At 41.8% G+C, this 18,172-nt stretch overlaps 2 long non-coding RNA genes across 6 annotated transcripts in view; one reads left to right on the top strand and one right to left on the bottom strand.

The window, feature by feature from the left end:
- Positions 1-5,891, top strand: part of LOC140641524 (uncharacterized) — a 28,644-nt gene extending 22,753 nt beyond the window's left edge. For all 3 annotated transcript variants that reach the window (XR_012038037.1, XR_012038036.1, XR_012038038.1), the window contains exon 4: positions 1,426-5,891. This is a non-coding gene — a long non-coding RNA (uncharacterized lncRNA). The remainder of the gene's footprint in view (positions 1-1,425) is intronic.
- LOC140641522 (uncharacterized) lies at positions 1,205-17,088 on the bottom strand. Of its 3 annotated transcripts, XR_012038033.1 has the most exons (4): positions 16,966-17,088; positions 16,190-16,380; positions 12,292-12,411; positions 1,205-1,678 (listed from the first exon to the last, which is right to left on the bottom strand). It is a non-coding gene; the product is annotated as an uncharacterized lncRNA (long non-coding RNA). The 3 variants fall into 3 exon arrangements; XR_012038032.1 differs by lacking the exon at positions 1,205-1,678 and having other exon boundaries at positions 12,033-12,411; XR_012038034.1 differs by lacking the exons at positions 1,205-1,678; positions 16,966-17,088 and adding an exon at positions 16,629-16,766 and having other exon boundaries at positions 12,033-12,411.
- Positions 17,089-18,172: the final 1,084 nt, after the last annotated feature.

Raw genomic sequence — 18,172 nt, 5'->3', positions numbered from 1 at the left:
GCGCCCGCGTGGTGCTGCGCGTGTGCTGCGAGCTTCTCACGGCGCCTGAGCTCTCCTCCTAAGTTCATACTTTTTTTTTTTTTTTTTTTTTTTAAAGATTTACACTTCCTGGCTTCTGCCTTTTGAATAACGATGACGTGCGGCTTTTGTATAGATGGGAAGGCAACGGGGAAGAGGCGGCGGCCCTGGGGGCAAGATGCTTAAAACTGTTCCTCGATAAAGCACTTGGGCTATGATTTTTATCCTACACCTCAGTTACCATTTTGGTTCACATATTCAAATTACTAGTCGTTTAATACACGGATCATGGGTCTCTAAATACCAAATTGTGACCACGGCACATGAATAGTATAGCCTGGGTTTTGGCTGTGCAGTGCAATTCCGTTGTAATTGTTCTCCACTCACATTTTTATTTTTATTTCATTTTATTTTATTTATATTTTTATTTATTTATTTTTTGTTGGTGTTCAATTTGCCAACATATAGAACACCCAGTGCTCATCCCATCAGGTGCCCCCCTCAGTGCCCATCACCCAGTCACCCCCACCTGCCACCCACCTCCCCTTCTATCCACTCACATTTTTTTTTAAAGATTTTATTTATTTATTCATGAGAGACACAGGCCGAGAGAGAGAGACAGACAGACACAGACAGAGAAGCAGGCTCCACGCAGGGAGCCCGATGTGGGACTCGATCCCGGCTCTCCAGGATCACGCCTTGGACGGAAGGCAGACGCTCAACCACGGAGCCACCCAGGCATCCCTATCCACTCACATTTTTAGATGGCTACAGGACTTTCCCATGATTCCACATACTATAGTTTCTTTTGCCCATTATTAGTTCCTGAATAAAAACTTTGTACGTCATTGTTTTATAGACTCCAATAAACTAAAATCTCAGCACAGAAGTTTCCCCTGTTTTTAGATAAATCCTAAGGACAGGATTCAAGACGTATAAAAATTTCTTTCCAAAATATGATCACCAGCAATGTTTGTGCATTTCTCCCATATTTATTTTTATTTATTTTTCTTTTATGGATATTTTTATTAACTTGTATTTCTCTATTTAGGAGTAAATTTAAATTTTGCCGTATGAATAGATGTACATTTTGACATAATTTCTTCCAACATTTCCCATGTTTTGAAGTGTCTGATGCCTTTTAAATCTATCTAGTTTATTTTTTGTATATGCAAACTAGTAAGACTATAATTATATTCTTTTATTATACTTTTTCTACTTTTACATAAAAGATAGGAGCCCGTACTCACTATTCTGCCCCTAGCTTTTTTTCATTTGGAGATCTTCCCGTGTTAGTAAATAGAGAACTTTGTTTTGTCTCCCAATAAATGGGTGTGTCATAAATTATTTAACCAATCCCGGACTGATGGACAGTTAACTGTATCCAATTGTTTTCTGTTGTTTCAGTGGATGGCAGCAAGTTCCAGAGGGCAGACTGTTGATGTCTTCCACTATATGCTCCAGCATATCTTAAACATGTTCAAGTGTAAAAGGTGGGCTGGATTAAGACTGGCTGTGAGAAATTCTTTACTGGACTTTGTCAGCATTGGGAAGTCCTAGAAATTGGCTTAGTGCAGGGGTTGGAGATGGAAGGACTCTCCTGAGCAATGAAGACTCCATACTGGATGTGAAGAGGTACTTGCAAGGAATCAGTCTCATTCTGGAAAATAAAGAATCGAGCGGCTATTTTGGAAGTTGTCAGAGCAAGAAGACATGAGATCTTTTTATTACTAAGCTTGCAAGAATGATTAAGAGCTGAGGAAGCAGACCTATGGTCTTAATAAAACAATTACTATGGACAGATATATTTCATCATATTCCCATGTTTAGTCATTTCAAAAGACTTCATCATGAAATAAATTGAATCAAATTTGTCACATTTATTGATAGTATTAAGCAACTATAAAGTTAAAAGTTCATAGGAGGCACCAGCCCATCATAGATGACCTTAATAATGTACTTACCTATTTTAAAATATTTATCGTGTTTCAATATTTTTGCTTGTATGTTGTCATGTTCACCTGTACATTGTGTTAGTTATATAGTGTTTACCTTTATATATATATTTTTAAGACAGAGGGGGGAGTGGGAAGAGGGGCAGAGGGAGAAAGAATCTTAAGCAGCTTCCATTCCCAATATGGGGCCCAACAGGAGCCTCGATGTCAGGACCCTGAAATCATGACCTGAGCTGAAAACAAGATTTAAGCCACCCAGGCACCCCCCACCTTTATATTTTTAAGTTATTCTCTTTATTTAAAGTTTTACTTTCAAATAGTTTTGCATTTGTTTATTTTTAATAAATAAATACCAAGATTGATTTTGTAGCTCAATTGAAAGTACAGTTCATTCATCCATTTCATTCAAGCTACATGTAATGTTTAAGTATCTAGATCACAGGCCCTATGCCTACCTTCAGGATAAAAAGCTGAATGAAGAAAACAAAATGCCAGCCCTCTTGGAACTTCTCCTTTTTTGTTGGAAGGAAATATAAAAGTATTAAGCCGTCAATTAATTAATTGCAACTACATCGTATACTAACATAGCAAGCAAAAGAAAATTATCATCTGTCACCAGAAACTGGAGGATTCAGAAACTCTGAGCCTTGGCATGTGATGCACATTTCTAGAATTTATAGTGCTATAGCAAAAATGTAAACTTGGGAGCTGAAGTATACCTGGTCTCTAAAGGCCAAGGAATGAATGAGGTCCTGTAGAAATACAAAATAGGAAGACTGGGATCCCTGGGTGGCGCAGCGGTTTGGCGCCTGCCTTTGGTCCAGGGCGCGATCCTGGAGATCCGGGATCGAATCCCACGTCAGGCTCCCGGTGCATGGAGCCTGCTTCTCCCTTTGCCTGTGTCTCTGCCTCTCTCTCTCTCACTGTGTGCCTATCATGAATAAATAAAAATTAAAAAAAAAAAAACAAAATAGGAAGACTACCAAAAATTGAGCCTTATGGACCATCACAATTACATGTAGGGAAGACAATAAGGAGCCTGAAAAGCACACTGGAGTGGATACAGCACAATAGGAGGATGCCCAGGAGAAAATATGATGAGAGAATGTTTAGGAAAGATATGTGTTTAAAAGGTGATGTCTTGGGACATCTGGGGGACTTAGTCTTTTAGGTGACTGACTCTTGATTTTGGCTCAGATCATTATCTCAGGGTCTTGAGATCAAGTCCCAAGTGGGGTTCTGTGCCCAGCATGGAGTCTCCTTGAGATTCTCTCTCTCACCCTCCCGCTGCCCCTTCCCTGCAGGTGCACTGTACGAGCATACGCATGTGTGTGTGTGTGTGTGTGTGCGCGCGCGCTCTCTCTTATAAATAAATAAATCTTTTTTTTTTAAGTGATGTCTTATATTCAGGGAAAGTGAGGACTGGGTTTGGCAGAAGTCATGTTGCAAGAATCCAGATTGGAGTGTATGGACTGAGGGTAAATCAGATGAAAGGTGTTGAAGACAGAGCGAATGGAAACTTTTCTTAAGGTTTATCTGTGAAGGGAAGAAGGGAAATAATATAGGCCTGGAGAAAAAAATAAATATTATTGGGTGTAATTTTTTTAACCTTTTTACAAATGTATTTTGGGATAGATTTCCAGGAATAGATGTAGTGGCACAAAGCATATAAAATCAATATTTTCTTTTATATATCTGCTTATTTAATAGGCTAAAATATCAGGCATTGTTGCTTAACTCTGTTTAAGTACTAGTGGGCTAGAATTTTTTCATTTGTCTGCTAGTCTTCATCCTTCTTATCTGGGTCTTATGACATTAACTAGTTTTTTTATTTTCCTTATGAATTATGTTTTTAGATATCCTTAATTCTTAATACTCTCCCATTCCCATTCCTCTATAGATCTTATGAATTATCAGTTTCCATGTATATTGTAAATATTTCACTTTTTTTCCTATATCCCATTAGGATTTTATTTTTATCTATGATTTGAGATGAGACTATAAATCGATTTGTGTCTGGATTGCCAGGCATTTATCTCATTACCATTTACTGGAAGTTCTTTTCTTCTATATTAACATCTAAGATAACCTTAATTCCAAACTTAATTACTACCGGTAATACAACAATTTCTAGGATTATTTTCTTGATTATTCTGGCCACCTAGGTTTCCTTACTGGCATCATGCTCACACTGTATTACAATTCAGTTTATTTTCTGGTAAAGCTAGATAATGTAAACAGTTTTCCTGTTCTATTCTTGGATATTTTTGCTTGGTGATCTTTCCTGATTAACTTTTTAATAGTCCTACAGAGGTCAGCATTGGCTTTATAAAAATCATGAAATTTTGTGGACTCAAATATACCCATACTGCAATGAATATAAAGTTCTGAGAAACTTCCTTCATCAGATGGAAAAATGAAACTGTAGTAGAGAATTTCTCTTTCATAAAAATCTAAAGTAAGGCACAAAGATAGATTAGAAAGAACAAATGTAAGTGCCAAAAAGAGAGGCCTGGGGGAAAAAGAGGAAGAATAACTTTTCAAGTAAAAAAAAAAAAAAGAAGAAGAAGAAAAAAAAAAGATTAAAAAGCCAGAAATCCAGGGGCACGTAAGTCAGTTAAGCATCAGCCATTGGCTCAGGTCATGATCCCAGGGTCCTGGGATTGAGCACCCCACATTGGGCTCCCTGCTCAACTGGGGAGTCTCTTTCTCCCTCTCACTCCCCCTGCTCATGCTCTCTTGCTTGCTCACTTGTTCTCTCTCTCAAATAAATAAAATATTTAAAACAAACAAACAAACCCAGACATCCAACTTAAAAAATCACTCATAACTCACTAGGGGAGATTCAGATCCCCAGCTTGCAGATTCTATGTGGCATTCTGCATGAAACTCCCAGTCTGCTCAAGGCTACTTGACTTTCCTGTGTCTCCGTTTTCTCAAATGGAAAATGGAGTAAAAAATATTTGTAGAGCTGATGTAAGACCATTAAAGAGCCCTTAGGATGCACCCTTCCTCAGAGTCAGCACTTAAAGAGTGCCATTATCTTCATTTTCTCCATCACATGTCTCTTTCTATAAACTGGTTTGAAATTGTGCCAGCTTGCTCTTGATAGCTGACTGACAAAAGTCCACTGAATTCTAGCCATAAGCTTGAAGAAAATGTTTCCTTTCTCCAACGTGTTTGTGCAAACTCAGGCTCCTGAACAGCTGTCTCTACATACTGTCTGACACAAGCAGGTGGATACAGCCTGAAAATCCTAGGGTGTAAACTGCAAAGGTATTTTAAGTATAATCCCATATTTGATGGTGTATTGAAATTCTCTGTTAATAGTAAATCCCCAGTCTCACAAATTCTTTTATATACCAGATCTCTTGACTTTATAATTAGGAAAATATGTTCATCAAAACTTTGCATCAGGATTGCAACATCCCTTTCTAACTCTGACACAGTAGTAAAAGAGAACAGTCTTGCTCCATGTCTGTCTGGAAATTTCCCAATTACGTGTTGTGAAAAATCCAGCTGATTAATTATCACATCTTCATAGAATGCTAATTCCTTGGCAGAGTTCTTAACTGACAATACTGAATGCCTAGAGCTGTTCCGTGGCTGTTTTACAGCACTGATTATGGTATCTATGTTCCTGTTCTGTTCTGTCCCTGGATGAAAGCCCTTTGAAGGAGAGGACTTTGCCTGATCCATCACTGAATAGGTATTAATGAATGGTTCTGATAGCTGTTACTATGTTCCCTATGACAGCACCTAATTAAAACACACTAAGACCTCTTGGTTGTCCTGGCATTGAATCTGTTCTCTTTTTTTTGGGGGGGTGGGGGGTAGATTCCCCAAATTAAAAGTACATTAGTATGAGTGAAACACAGAACCTTGTGATTAAGATAAAACATGTAAAACACATGCAGTTCAGTGGCTAAGGAATATACCAAGACCATGAAATAGTTAAGAAAAACAGTTTCAGGTCACATTGGCCGTATCAGATGACTGGGTTATCTTTGTTGATGTGAATAAATAATATCTAAACACTCCTTGGAGGGAGTGTGGATGTCTGGTCAGAGAGCTCATTTATCACTCTTCTTATATCAGAGATATTAATTCTGCCCAAGTATAGAAACTGAGGTAAGTCTAGACAGGGATTGCCATCTCAGTAAAGGGCTATGTGGCACCCTGACCTATCCCCATTCTGCTCCCAGATGCACTCAAACTTCCTATCTCCTGCAGGGATGTGCACAAATTCCTTTTTGAGGGTACCTTTCTGAAGCAGCTACAGCAACCATGGAAGCAGACAGACATTTTTTTTCTGCTGGGATGGGGGTGGGGGTGAGGGTGGAGGGACCAGGGAAGACTGTGCTCTTTTATCTTTGGGATTCACTGGGTCGTTACTTGCTCTGATCTCTTTACCTCTGACCTCTCCCTGCCCACTTTGGGCCATTTTGCCCTTTGCTTTCCATTTTATCACCACCTCTAAATCTATTTTGATCATGGGATCCCATAATATTCAGGGATCATGTTTAGCCCACTACTTGCCTTTTATTTTCAACACACAGAGCATGAAAAAGATGCTGGGACCTACTCTCCACTTTGTCTTTTAACACTACCTCCTCACTTGATATATATTTCCTGAATCCACCTTTCCTTCCTCAGTTACCTATGTTTCGAGGACAAACTCCATGGCCAAGGTTGCAAAGCCCACTGAAAGAGTTCCCCAAAGAGATCAGAAGGAAGAGAGTATCACAAGAAATTCGGTCCCCAAACTGGGTTGCTCTTTCTCTGCACCACCACCTGTGGAAGGCCAGATGGCTAGGGGTAGGGGTTGGGGGTGGGGTTCGTTCTTTGGAGAATTAGGCCCTGAGCCTCTCATAGGTTTGGAGAATTAGGCTCTCAGCTTTACTGGGACTCACAGCAAATAGAGTGTGTGGTATTCAGAAGTGACTGTCTACATAGACCAGAATAGTCCATTAAAAGAGAAACTCCGCATAGTCTTCTGCCTTATAGCTCAGGTCATTACATTACTGTGCCCTTACTATGTAATGATATAAACTAAGTTTTCATCAGAGAAGGAGATACTTCATTTTTGACTCCAAGAAATAGCTAATCTAAATGGTCCATCTAGGAAGAGTGAAAAGGCTAAAAAATAAAGATAATCCCTTAGCAGAGCCATACAAGCAGAAGCACTGTCACTGTTTTGAATACCTTGGTAACATAAACTGGAACCAGAGTTTACTTCATCACCAAACAGAGATTCTTCTCACATGTCTAGTAGGCTGTGACAATATGGTATTGATATATCCTCTTTCCCTTTAAAACTGGATTGTTTTTATATTTTTCTATTCAGTCAAGACTCAGAATGTCTTGTTATGTGTTACAGACTGTGCTGTATACCATAGGTAAAGAGATAAAGAGTCACATCCCCACCAAGAAGTAGCTCCTAGTCTAGTTGGAAGAAAGAAACATGATCTGGTACATGTTAGTGTGATGTTCTGTATGATAGGAGTTCTGCCCTGAGAGATTAGTAGAATCAGACTATCAGGGCTTTCTGGTCAAAGTAATAATCTTAAATGAGTCATGAAGAACAAGACAGAGAAAGTACACCTATGAGAGTACATACCTGTCCAGAGGAATATTATATCAGTTTGGGTTTCCAGGGGTTTAAAATGGAAGATCTTATATACTATGCTGTTGGAGGTTAGATATCCAAGAAGCAGACTCTAACATGAGAGATTACTACATGCAAGGGGTTTATTGGGAAGAGCACAGGTCAATAACTGGGGCAAAGAGAACTGGAGTAGATGGAGTTGAATTGCAGTACAGTCACATCAGGGCTTACCTGATCCCAGCGGAGCTCTGAAGCTGGAATGAACCTTTACAGCTAGAGTGCAGGGGCCAGGCCTATATACCCCACATGGAGCAGTAACTGGATAAAGGCCCCCAGGAGGGGGAAAGAACTTAGAGTTAGATGACTCACTTTAACCAAGAGAAGTTTCCAGAGAAGTCCTATTATAGGAGGGCTGTCAGCTAGCAGCCCTATTAGTAGCCAGGGGGAGTAGGTTTTTAGGTCTTGAAGGGAGATTTGAATTGTGCATCAGATGTCTATTAAAAGAGCCTAAGTATTGGATTGTATTCATAGAATTATAGGAAACAACTGAATCATGGAAATAATATGACTAAAGTTGTGTTTGTAAACTAAACATACTTGACTCCATCAGTTTCCTTATGAAGGTTCCACAGCAGTTGGACAGGAATGTTCCACAGGATAATCTGTGGTATTTCTCTGTAGACATCCTTCTGTCTCCAAATTTCAAAGTCATTTACAAAAATAACACCACTTTCTAAGTCTTGTTACTCAAGTCAGAGACCTCTAGGTCCCTCTAGGAAGTTGAGAAAGAGCCTCAAGACATATGACTGCATAAACATGGCCAACTGAGGAGCCAAATGAGCAAAGAGAATGTGTCAGGAGAAGAATACCGTACCATCCAATTACTGCCTCGTCTCTGTAGTATCTAGAGGATATTTGTTCTTTGTTCTTGGATTATAAAAAAAAATATGGAAAAACTACCCTTTTATTTTATTATTCCCTTTCTTAAAGATTTTATTTATTTATTCATGAGAGACACAGAGAGAGGCAGAGACATAGGCAGAGGAAGAAGCAGGCTCCCTGGAAGGAGCCTGATGCAGTACTTGATCCCAGGACCCTAGGATCATGACCTGAGCCAAAGGCAGATGCTCAACCACTGAGCCACTCAGGTGACCCTATTATTCCTTTTTTATATTTTTATAAAAGTTTTTTTCTTCTCTTCCTTTACTTCTTTTGGATGGATTTGGTCATATTCAAAATTTCAACTTTGTCTATAAGTGGCAAAAAGGTGCAACAGGATTGTGTTGGACAAAGTACTTGGAGACAAGTGGCCCTATGATGTTTATGGATGTGATATTTGTTGTCTCTGACTGGAGGCATGACAGTTGAAGATGGGATCACCGAATTGGGCACCTTTGAAATAATGTGAAGGATGTAGATACTGGGAAGCTGAGGGTGGAATGAAGTAGGCCACATTATTTGTTCTCACAGCCCTTCTAGAACTGCCCTCCAGCCCTGACATCAGGATCTGCAAGATTATATCGCTGCTGTTAATGGCTGATTAAAACCAGGGCAAGCCAATCAGATAGCTATTCTCAGGAATTTGACTCAAGAAAGCCAGAACCTGATACTTGGGAACTAAGTCACATTAATGAGAATGCTCTGAGCTTGTCAGAGTTTATGTCATCCTTACCTCTTCTCAGAGTTTCCTATTTAACCTTTACTTGGATTCTATGAAATATCATGATATTCCTTATAGCACAGCACATATTGACGCAGATTGTCATGTCTTCCTAGAAGCATATATGTGTATTTTTTGAGGATAAATCATGATGTCCCTTTAATAATAATAATAATACAATTTAAAAATGTTTTATCATAGGCTTACTTATCCATTTTAAAACTTCTCTTCCCAACATATACTTTATAACATGCTGAGTATTTTATAACTGTAGTATATATATTATAAATAAAAATAAACATTGGAGGTGGGGGCTCAGCATCTTTTCTGAGAGGGATTTAAGGTGAAATACTGAACATCTGTATATTTATAACCCCGGCTTCTCCACCTTAAAGACACGGGTGTCATTCTCTGAGATCCCACACATGCACTAAAAGTTGACAGTTCTGCTTTAGTCACAAGAACAACACAAGATTTATATACATACACTTTTTAGCCATGTTTAAGTGTTCCTGAGAGAGCTAGATTGTGTGAGATTGTATACCCACAGCACTGAATAAATGTCACAATCCCCTCTCCAGAGGTGCTTGTGGGCTGTCAGGACAGATCAAGTCCCTACGAGCCCCTCCTTCTAGAGTGTGGGTTCACAGAGAGCCCCTGCTCTGCTTCCCCTCTGCCTTGCTTGTCTGTCTACCCTGCAATTCTCATTTTCCTACATTCTCTGCATAGGGAGCTAGCACATCTCCTATCATACAGTCAAGATCTGAGGCTCCTGGGCTACGTGGGGGGTGCAGTCAGTTAAGCAACCAATTCTTGGTTTCCGCTCAGGTACTGATCACAAGGTCATGAGATTGAGCCCTGTGTAGGGCTCAGCTCTGTGCTGAGCACAGAGTTTGCTTGAGATTCTCCCTCTCCCTCTGCCCCTCTGGCTCATGCTCTAAATAAATTAATCTTCTTTAAAAAAAAAAAAAAAAAGATCTACGGCTCCCTTTGGGAGACTGGGGATTCAAGTAGCACCCAAATATTTAGGACATAGATGAAGCTTGTCTAGGACTTCATACAGATTTAACACCAACCACTTGCAAAGATGTTGAGCTGGCCCCACTGGAGGGAAGGGACTCCAACTCACACAACTCACCTGGCCTCAGTTTTCTCTCCTATCATCTGTGGAATGGAGAAGAAAATAGAGGTCCCTGATCTGTCTTGTGCTCAAGTATGACTCTACTCCTTATCAGTGATAGTCTTTGGGCACATCCCCTCCTTTCTTGAGCCTCACAACTCTCTACAGCTTTCTGAGTTACAAGAAAGAGGATATAGCTCAGATAATAAAGTGAAACCATCTGCAAAGCACTGTGTCAGTGAGTCAACTATTCTTCAACGTTTTGAGGTAGGGAAGCCCTGAGTTCAGAGTGTAAGGAAAAAAAAATCTATGACCAAAAATCTCTGGTGAGGCATGGCTTCCATGTGCACCCAAGATCCCAGGCCCTTCCCAGTGAAAGCTGGAGAGAGGGTGCCATGGCTTATTTCTCAGCCTTAATCAAAACATAAAGCAAACCTGTCTCCTCTCCTCCCCACACAGGACATGCTATGGGCCAGGAGGGGACACAGGACTTGGGAGTGTCTTTTGGTAAAATGCTGGTGGCAGTGGAGCTCTGTCCGGAACTGTGGACCTGGGGTGGGTTAGGGTTGCCAAACACGGTGCATTCTTGCTGTTTCCTCCTGACAGGAAGTGGCTAAAAGGGCAGCTGATGAAAGGGTTTAGCAAGGCTAGGAGGGAAAGGAGAAAATACTGCTCGCAAGCTTGGGGAAGAAAGGTCATGTGTCTTCCAGTAACACTCGTGTCACTTTCTAGCCACTGGAAGGGAACTGGATTCAAAATGAGGGACACGAGGGACACCTGGGTGGCTATGGTTGAGCACCTGCCTTTGGCTCAGGTCGTGATCTTGGGGTCCAGGAATCGAGTCCCACATTGGGCTCCCTGAAGGGAGCCTGCTTCTCCCTCTGCCTGTGTCTCTGCCTCTGTGTGTCTCTCATGAATACATTTTTTTTTTTTTTAAAAGAGGGACTTGAAATGTGAGCCATGACCACCAGGCAGCCCAGGTCTGAAGGGATTCAGAGCCAGGATCATCTTCCTTTAGAATTTGGCTTTTTCAGATGTTAGAGAGGCAGCCATGGTGGGGCACAGAACTGGGTGAGTGCTGAGTGGAGGCAGGCGGGCGTGGGGACGAGGTCTGGCTAAGCTAGGTCCTGAGTAGACATGCTAAGGCCTGAGACTACGGTCAGTGCTATTTGCAGGTGGGCAATATCTGTCATATTCATCTGTTTTGAAACAAACTTTGAACTCAAAAATAAATTCTCCCTGCTGGTTAGTCACCCTGGGCAAGGAAGCCCCTCCTCACTGAGCTGCTGCCTGGCTCCACAGCATCAGTGCAGGGCAAATGGGTCACATGGTTGTCAGTGAGGGGAACATTCATGCTGTAGCACCTGTAGGAAAGGGAGGGGAGAGTGAGGAAGGGTTAGGGGTTATGTGAGTGTAAAGGAGAGAAACAAATGAAGAAGGGATGGAAGGACCCCTGGGTGAGAAAGAATGAGAATGTCCCCATCACCAATAATCAAGCCACTTCCTCTCCTGCTCTTCTCCCTGATTACCTGACTCAGGCTGGTGACAAGGTGATGTGGACCTTGGTCCCACCTTGTCCAGAGTGCATGTATCTGTGTTCGTGTGTGCGGAACAGGTGGTGATGAGGGGGGACGGTGTCTTTGAGCACAAAAACAATGCCTGCCAAACTCCTTTTTGGGTAAGTCCTTTTTTTTACAGCCATTCTTTAGGACATTGTGCAATATCTCATACTCCGTGTGAACAGTTGGCCTATTAGGCCTGAGGTGTCCTCTGTGAATATTATACTTGGTGGAGTCATGGGGCATCTTCTCCAGGACACACACAGGCAGGTTATAGAACTTGTGACAAGGGTGCAGTTTTCCTGGGCTGCATGCATGCACACAGGCAGATTATAGAACTTGTGACAAGGGTGCAGTTTTCCTGGGCTCACCTGGGACCGCTATTCAGCCCACTGAAGCCACCATGGCCAAACATGCTAAAGGATTCTCCATAGTCCTCTACCTCTTTGTGGTCGGTCAGGATCAATGCCAGTAAAGGGCTGAGTAGAGTGCTGAAAAAGAAGAGCCACAAAAAAAGTGGAGTCACCAAAAAGGAGGAGTCCCCATTAAATAGAGAGAAGAGCTCCTGAGCCACCTGTTGTACCATTTCCACCCAGAGAAGAGGGCTGGGTCAATGTTAACTCATCCTGCCTCTCCTCCAGTCTCTTTACCTGCCTTGACTCCCCATATCCAGGCCTAGAGAAGCAACCTTTATCTCCTATAGACAGGTGCACACTTACACAGCAATTCAAGCCTGGGAAGATTAATGTCTGCTTTTTATTACATAATTAATAGTGAACATTACATTTTAAAATTTGATTCTCCTAACTTGAATTTCAGACAGGATGAGTAACCACACAGGTAGAAAATCCAGGGTTAGAGAACTCAGAGGAGGTGACTTTCAGGATAGTGACCTTTCTTATGCTTCCACGGGTAAACACTACCCATCCGAAGAGAGGTGGAAGCTTTACATGCTGAAGGACTGGCCATGGGTCCCGTGACAAGTCATGCCTGACTCACAGATCTTTGCTTTTCACTGGGAGCTGCTCTGCATTGTGTAGAGTAATACAGTCTAGCATTCCACCTTCTGACCTCTGCCTTTATTTTTTCCAAGTTGTCCTTCCGAGGCCAGTTAGTCAGGAACTACAGTCTGCTGGTCCTTACAGTTGTTCCTTGTCCATCAACCACCTCTGCTCTTTGGTCTCTCTTTCTCCATGGTAGATCTTAGGGGCTGAATTGTGCCCACCCCACCTACACCCCTGCCATTGCTCATGCGGAATTTATATATTTAGGTCCCAACCCCCCAGTATCTGAGAATGTGACTGTGCTTGGAGATAAAGTCTTTAATGAGGTGGCCAAGTTAAAATGAGGCCCTTCAGGTGAGTATTAATCCGGTATGGCTGGTGTCCTTATAAGAAGATGGAGACACAGAGAAAAGGCTATGTGAAGAAAGAGCAAGAAGTTGGCCATCTGCAACTCAAGGAGAGATCTCCAATGAAACCAAATCTGCCCATACCTTGATCTTGGATTTTAAGTCTCCAGAACTGTGAGAAAATAAATTTGTGGTGTCAGCCACCCAGTCCACGGGAGTACTTGCTATCACAGCCCTAGCAGACTAATAGACTTCATGGACCATCACTTATGTAACTCTCTAAACACCCTCACTTCATTCTTATTTCATCATCCCTACCTGGCAGAAGTCCAAACTCCTGCCTCTTCCATACCTGACCTGACTGAGACCTACTAGATAAAGCCACCCAATCAAGTATATTGTGCCACCACCATAGTTCTATGGTCATCAGTTAATGGGCCTCTTCACTACCACATGGAGTTCAGACTTCCATTCACCCCATATATTTGGTGAGTTCCTTCTCTGTGCATTTAGGACACACAAGTGAACAAAACTGACACAGCTCCTGCTTCTTGGGGCTTAAATCATTGTTCCATGGTCAACTTTTGTCCCTATCTGATCTATTTCAAACATTCTCCACTTTGACAAACTTCTGTTCCTCCAACCTCAGCAGATGTACCAGATGCCCCTTCACTAAACAAATAGCCATTAGAGGAGAATTGATCTTCACCAAACTCAAAAAATTTGTATGCCACGCCTCTCCTCCTCTTCCTTTCTTGTTAGAGTGAAAAAAGTTTCGCAGGGTGAGTCCTTTGAATTTTGCAGCTGGGAAAGTTGCCTTCATTCTCCCAGGCATACTTTTTTAGTCTATGTGGTGACTTTTGGCTTACTTACTTCTTCCAGAACTAGGACTCACTGCTCTATCACCAGCATGAGGTACTTAGCATTTAGTTGGTACTCAAGATCCATTTGAGAAATGAAGGAGAAATGGAGGTGGGGTAGGGGGTGGGACAGCTGGAGAGAGGGCTCACTCGGTATGGCCTGAGACAGAGCCATCAGGAAGGAGTCTGAAGGCTGCCCACTTTCACATCTGGAAGCTGTGCTCTGTTTCTGTGGCTTCTGGAAGACAAAAACTGGGGATTTAGCCTCACAGATGAGGTTCTGGTGGAGCTTTCTGGACATCCCAGGAAACTTGCACCTTCCATGCCAGAGAGACTCTTCCCATGGTTCCTCTTTTACTGCTTGGCAGGCAGAGCTCCACTTTGGGGCTTCTGAGGCCACCAACCAAGGAGAAGCCTCAGAACCTCAGATCCCCCATGCATGGCCTCTACGGCAGAATGTCTTCAAAGGGCTCCATGTGATTTGGGCCTGCTGGAGTGGACCTACCTTCTCAGCATGCTGCAGCTCCGTGAAGTAACAATGACAATAGTTATGATATTTAATAAAGAGAACTGAGAATTTAAGTCCCCAGAGTCATTTACTAATGAGGAATATTCAAATATACTAATAACAAGATTATAAAGAATAGAATTAAAAGGTAAGTGCTTGATACACATTTAAGGCCTGACTTTGCTTAAGTTGTCCCATGGCAAGTAACACTGTCCAGAGCTCCTGAGAGCCCCAGGGTCTTAGAAATATCTACGAGGACAGACAGACTCAATCAAGGTGGCCCCTATCCAATAAAGTTGAAAGATCAGCATCTCAAACTATCTCTGCAGAACCAATGTATTTATTTGGATATGCTTTCATAAACATAATATCAAAGGCATCGCTGTACAGTTTGATGTTTCTGTATAACATGTATCCTGGAAATCTTTCTATGGCAGTTTACACAGATTGACCTAATTTTGTATTTTGGGCACCACATAATTTAATCAACTACTTGGCAATTTCGCAGTTGTTTTTAAGATTAGTGAACAGGGGCAGCCCGGGTGGCTCGGCTGTTTGGCGCCACTTTTGGCCCAGGCATGATCCTGGAGACCGGGGATCGAATCCCATGTCAGGCTCCCTGCATGGAGCCTGCTTCTCCCTCTGCCTGTGTCTCTGCCTCTCTCCCCACCCTTCTCTCTGTGTGTCTCTCATGAATGAATAAGTAAACAAATCTTAAAAAAAAAAAAGATTAGTGAACAGGGAATCTAGCACTTCCCAAACAGGAACGCTAGTACATAGGGTTGCCTGCAGGAGCAGAACCCTGGCTACACTGTCACAGCAGTGCCTCCCACAGAAGAGAAATCACACAGCACACTTGAAGATCTTTCTGGAGAAAATGATCCTTAGCAAGTTGTTTGCCAAATAATAGTTGCTGTGAAATGTATAAGGAAATGACATAAACACTTCCCTCATCCTCACTTAGTTTTAGACCACCTGTGGAGATAATGTTTAAGGTACAGGCAAAACAATGGTACAAAGATAATGTGTGTGTATATATATATATGTGTGTGTGTGTGTGTGTGTGTATATATATATATATATATATACATATATATATAGTGAGGGATGGGAAAGGGGATGTTCTCTGATTTTCAGACATAATTTTCAGCCAAGGAAAATCACAACACTTCAAAAACCCCTTCTAGTGTGGCTATTAGAGCAGGGTGAGTTAAGCACTTGCCTTACACACAAATCAAAAGAGTGTGTGTCAAATGACTTAGTAGTGGAGAAAATAAGAATAATGCAATATTCTTAAAAATAAAATTTAATGATAAAAAATCCTTGAGGAATAAAATATTAAATTTTAAATAAATATAAGAACTGATCTTGTAATTACACAAGCCAGAGAGATTCGTACAAGTGCGGGGGTAGGAGTGGCAGCGAAATTAGATTTTGACAAATTCCGTTTGGTCTACAAATTTTTTGCCAGACACTGAAATTTATTTACTTGCTAAATATCTCAAACACCATTCACACAATACTCCTATAAAGCAGAATGGTTTGCTTACCGATGATAGTGAGGTGTATGTCTCAAAACAGAAAAGCACTTGATGCAAATTTTGATTTTGTCAAAATGGGGACAGACCCTAAAAATGTGCCAACAAAATGGCTATCATTGTTGTCAGCCAAAGAAACGATATCAAAATGTTGGCCTGCCATAAAATCATGTTTTCAAACTGTGAGAAAGGAAGAATATCTCCTGTAATTTGGAAACAAATAAGGAAAGAAGAATTAATATAAATCAGATATGTATATGCTGTTTCTCCAAAACAGTTCCAGTAAACTAAATTCTCTCAAACGACACCCCTCTCAAACGAAAATAAGCAAAGAAATAATTCCGAAAATATTGCCCAATTTGCTTTCAACAAAGCCCAGGAATGATCAATTCTGGTTTTGGCATAAATAAAATATTTAACGTTAAAATAATCTGAGTTTTAATACACCTACTTTTCAATATTTTTAAAACACTTTAACGTTGTAGGAAAAATTAACTTTCTGCATTTTCATAAAATCATATAGAGAGATTCGCGTCCAGACTGTAGATGCGTATCCCCTTGCCCCGCATCCCTATCTTTTCTCCGCAGAGCAAGCCTGGGTCTGCAGACGCACCGGCTCCCCGCCCCGCCCCCGCCCCCGCGGAGCATCCCCAGGAAACGCCCTGGTCGGCGCCCGGGCTCAACTGCTGCGCGGCCCCGCGGAGCACAGTCCCCCGCGGTCAGGCCCGACAGGGGAGAGCCTGCTGGGTCCCCGGGTCCCACGCGACCCCGGAGCCCGGGCCCCTCACCTGGGTCGAGACCCCGCTCCCTGCGGAGAAGCTGCGGTCGTCCTGGAGAGCGTCCCTGGCAGCCGGGGGTCCCGCTGGTGGGCGGCGCCAGGTGAGCCTTTACGTTGAGTTCGCGCGCCCCCTGCCGGCCGTTGGGGCGCATCGCCGGAGCCTTGCGTGCTTGCTTTCACCGGGGTCCAGGAGGGACTCCTTAGGGTCTCTGCTGTTGGCCCTGGTGATGCTCTGCTCCACTTCTCACACCTTACCTCTTAGTATATGGCATCTTATATTTTCCCAATCATTTCCCGTATTCACCTAAATTGGTAGCGTAAGAATTTGTACCTTTTAATCCATAAGAGCCACTAGCTCAGTGTTGTCTACACAGGAGTCACTGAAATGTTTGTAATTCAGTCCCACTCTAGTGCAGGGGTCAGGACTCTCATGGATCTTGTGTCTCACAATTCTCACAAGATTATGGTGAGAATTAACTAAGCAATCTCAATGAGCCATCTGAGATGTATCAAATATGGTTATGTTATAATTATCAATAGAATTATTACACTTGGTCATATTTTAGGCTCTGAGAAATAACTGCCAGTTGATAATTTCATTCGACTATACAAAATAATCAAAATATTTTGTCATTTGGTCTACGCATGAATGTATTAGGAGGTAGAAGACACATTAATGACAAGAGAGAGAATTTGTAATCAGTGAGGTATGAGACAGGGAACACGGATGCATTAGAAGCCTAGGCGTTCCAGAAAACAAGTGATAATTCACCACATGCAGTTTGCACAGCTGTCTAATGCTGTGGATGGGGAGGTGGAGTTTGGAACCTAAGATAGTAGGTTTTTAAACCTGGATTTGCTATTGGTTTACTAGATTGTTTTATTTATCTAACTCTTAACAGGTGCTATTTAGACATAGACACGTTGAAAGGATGAATGGGTCCCCTACAAGGGCAAAGTATTTGTAGTTGCTATCATTATCAGCATCAATATCATTGTTGCTAAAGACTTTGGTGAAGTCTATGGAATTTGGTAGGTCCTTGGGGATCATGCTCAGAGTAACACTGTAACATTTGATGAGTAAGCAATTAAGATTAATATGCCATAAGAAAATGAAGTCAGCATCAAAAAATATGTTCTTCATCCCCAAATGAACGTGGAAAATTAATAATATTCTAATAAAATTTCACAATAACCACAATATTTGGGGATCTTCT

This window comes from Canis lupus, chromosome 10, assembly GCF_048164855.1.
Source record: "Canis lupus baileyi chromosome 10, mCanLup2.hap1, whole genome shotgun sequence".
Classification (NCBI taxonomy): Eukaryota; Metazoa; Chordata; class Mammalia; order Carnivora; family Canidae; genus Canis; species Canis lupus.
Note: the sequence above shows the minus strand (reverse complement) of the source record. Positions and strands in the feature narration are given on the sequence as shown.